We start from the raw sequence: 4,227 nt of genomic DNA on the forward strand, positions 1-4,227 counted from the left end.
AGAAATATATTTATCATATTATAACCCGCATTTCGCACCTATGAAATGAACTAAAACTGTAAACTAAAGTCACCACAATGACATGGGAGCGTTCGCTCTTCCAGTGTTATAAAGTGGATACTTGTGACAAATGGAATTGTATACGCATAACCTTTCACTTTAAGCTTTATATGATTAAAGCACCTTAAAAAGTTTTATAGAGATGGCTTATACTTCCAAGAATTTGTCCAATATATTTATATCTAACAAGTAAATCAACAATAATTAATAAAAACTTTGCTACAGTCAAACATGGTGAAACTGGATTCGAGTCAAAAGTAACATGTCATTTTAAATAAAGTATCAGACTATCAGTTAGACTTATATGTATTCATTACCTGACGAATCAAAATATCATCCCACATACACAACATATCCACTTATCAATAATAATCTTATTTAACAAATATTAGCCAATACATCCTGTCCCCAAAAACATGCCAAAGCATACACATACATATACAGACAAGACCGGATCAATTTCCATGCTTCTTAACCGTTATAAAATTAAATACCACTGGACATGCTTTGCGGTCCTTTTAAGGATATTTGTACATGAGATACATTGTGTTTTACAAACGCCACCTTTTTCTAAAAAAGTGTGTAACACATAAACATATTAAGTTGTGTGCACGCGTTTAACCATCTTCAATAGCTATAAAATGGGAAAAACAACTTACATTGCGAAAACGAGCCATTTGGTGATTAATCGGTGTCCTAAACTATTCTCATGGCACAGACTACATCAAAAACATATGATTAGTACTATTTACATATGCACACGTATATATATATTATATATCAAATGGGCCAGGTTTATTTCATTTACTTCAAATTGTTTTGATAAACAGTATATCAAATGCAATTGTAAGTTTAACTAAATTCACTAAATAAATAAAATATGAAAATTAAATGCTGTTTTAATGAAATCTGAATACACAGATTAAACAACAATTGAATTTAGTTTATGTTCATTGCAACTTGCATAAAAAATAACTTTAATTTAACTACATTGACATCATAAAAAGCTATGACTTACGGATGAGCAATAACCGAACCGAAAACCGGAAAACTGAACCAAAAATCGACTAAACTGAACCAAAATTAACCAGAAAGCAGTTATTGGTTTTTTTTATATCTTCGATTAACCAAACCAAACCAAACGAGCAAAAAATCGACAAAACCGAACCAAAATTAACAAAACCGAAGCAAAATTAACCGAAAATCAGTTATCGTTATTTTTATACCCTCGATTAACCAAGCCAAAAATCGACAAAACCAAACCAAAATTAACGGAAAAGAAGTTACTGGTTATTTTTTATACCCTCAATTAACTAAACTGAAACATTCATATATTCTAGCTTTTACCCATCCTTGTCACGTATTTCGTGTTTTATCCTACCATTTCATGTATATAAATTACCAAATTCATATATTTCATATTATCATACAATTAAATTAATAAAAAACCTGAATAAAATAACATAATAACTGATGTTGAGTATGTAAAAGTATGTAAGAGCTTTGAGCTTTGAAACTACAAGTTTGACGTTATAAGTCAAATGACCAATCTAAATAGAAATGCAAAACTATTTCATTTAAATGATTTTGAATCATTGTTTTCTTGAAACAACAACATTTCAAACTCAAAAAGGTAAAAACTTCAATTTAATCAAATTTACTAAACTACCATTATCATATTTGATTCAATTACAAAAAAAAAAATAAAAAAAAATCATGTCTTCTAAGAATAAGCGCGTTGGGAGAACTTGTGGGCCCAAACGGTTAGCCAAGAAACTAAACAACTTGACTAAATTGGCATCTAAAGAGGTTGGCATGAAAAAAAAAATGCAATAAGTAGGCATGTAAAAAAGCGGTTTTCAATATGTTAGAAATTTAAGAAAACACAAGTAAAATCTGCAAAAAGTTCAGGAATTAAATTTTTTGATCCCTGTATAGTAATAACTCAATGGCCAGTGAAATGGGTAGGGTTGACCCAGAAACACCTTTAGTCTAAATCAGTAACAAAACTTTAATAATATTACCTTTAAACCTGTGAACTAAATCGAGGCCAACAACACGAACAAGTGAATCTGCAGATGTGATGAACGCTTCTGATGTGGGTACCAGGAGCAAACTGAAAAGGTAATATGAAATTGCAGTTTAATTTGATTATTTTGAATCTGCAGTTTTTTAAAAAAATCAAAATCAATCAAACATAAAAAACTTTAAACCAACATAGAACATTTCACTAAAGAAATCAATATGAATACCATATAATTCACCTATTTTTATCCTAACCAACTGTCCTATTTGTAATTATATATATATATATAAAAGAATTGGTTGCAAACAAAATGGAAATAGAAATTGTAACAACTTGTAGCTTAAACTTAAAAGTGTAGTATAAGCAAACCTGAATTCTGAAACCGCAGTATATACGTTGAAGATATCTAATTAGGTTTAAACCAAAAGTCACATGTAATCGGTTATGGGTTAGTAGGATAGGTGTGAAATCAGCTATGGGTGATATCGGGCCGCACAGGTTAATTGGGAACCATTAAAATTGACCAAATTAAACCATCTTAAGTTCTTAACCTGAATTATGTGTCAGCCTTGTGGGTTCACCGGTTGACCCGTATTACCAATTAACTTGTTTTTCTTAATGTGTTGTGGGTAATTAGATGTATTTTATCTAAATTTGTCCTCAAACTATTCGATGCATCAGCCTGTATAATAAAAAGAAGTAAATTACATGTACATTATCATGAATAACATATGTGTTTAGTAAATTAGGCTAAAATACAACCTTTGGTGATCATGATTAACAAAGAAAATTAGTACTGATAGGTCAATTTAAGCCTAACATACATAAATATTTGTAAATTTTAGAATATACCGTATCAGAAACGATTATAGGTCGATCCACGATCCATGCCATAGTAGAAACTCCATCACCAGCAGCTATAATTGACTTCAAGTATCCATTGGAATAACCCTAAATCCTGGAGCAGCAATTTGTAGAATTTACAATGGCCGTAGGCGTTTCGTTTTCCCCAATCCTCATCCAAATAATCCTAAATCATGGAGCACCAATTTTGCATAATTTTACATCTTCAGTAGGCAGTTTTAATTGTTGATGAGAAAGAGTGAGACGTGGGCATTATATAGAAGAATAACGGTGGTATATTGAAGGACGCCAGAGTTTAACACCTCCAGAGTCTTAATTTTTCCCACAGTGAAACCAAAGAATTAAAGGGAATAGTCGCTGGTGGTGGGCGTACGATAAATGTTAAGGCGTCTTACGGAGAGAGAAAGTTGAAAGTGAAAGAGTTGCCTATCTGTTTTATAATGTAGTATATATATATATATATATATATATATATATATATATATATATATATATATATAGACTTAAGATCCAATACAATAATCTCTTATCGTACATTACGTACGCGACACCCTCACACCGTTGATTTAAAAAAACATGCGATGCCAATATTATAAATTCTTTCAATTCATTTTCATCCAAATTAACCGTTACGATCATTCAACCATCGCCACTGACTCCATTGCAGTCTTCACTTCAATTGAAATGAAAATTTGAAAATTGATTTCAACTGATAGAAGTCTAAATACGTTCCAGATTTGTTTATATGATGAAATCGATGGTCGATTGATGATTTCTTGATGATTACGAGATTATATGAAGTGATTTCAGTGTTCAATTTTATGTTACAGATAGTTTAATTTCATATCTGAGCTTCTGAACTTTTAAAGGTTTGTGTAGAACGTTTAATTTTATATATGAGCTCTAATTAGGGTTTTGAACTTCTAAACATAACTTCTAAAAATTTTGATTTTGAACTTCTAAACATGACTTCTAAACTTTTTTGTTCTGAATTTCTAAAATTAAACGTTTAGAGGTGTTCGTTTTTTGTCAGAACGCTTAACTTGAACGTTTAAAGGTGTTCGTTTTTTGTTAGAACGTATTGCCTGAAAGTATTAGTTTAAGAGAATTAATTGAGGGGAATTGAACGTATTACTTGAACTTATTACTTTAACGTGTTAGTTTAAGAGTATTAATTGAGGGTCATTGAACGTATTACTTGAAAGTATTAGTTGAGTGTATTACTTGAAATTATTACTTAAATGTATTAGTTGAATGTATAAGTTTAAGAGTATTAA

Source organism: Bidens hawaiensis, unplaced genomic scaffold, assembly GCF_021521415.1.
Source record: "Bidens hawaiensis isolate Kalapana, Puna unplaced genomic scaffold, B.hawaiensis_p1.1 tig00027084_1, whole genome shotgun sequence".
NCBI lineage: Eukaryota > Viridiplantae > Streptophyta > Magnoliopsida > Asterales > Asteraceae > Bidens > Bidens hawaiensis.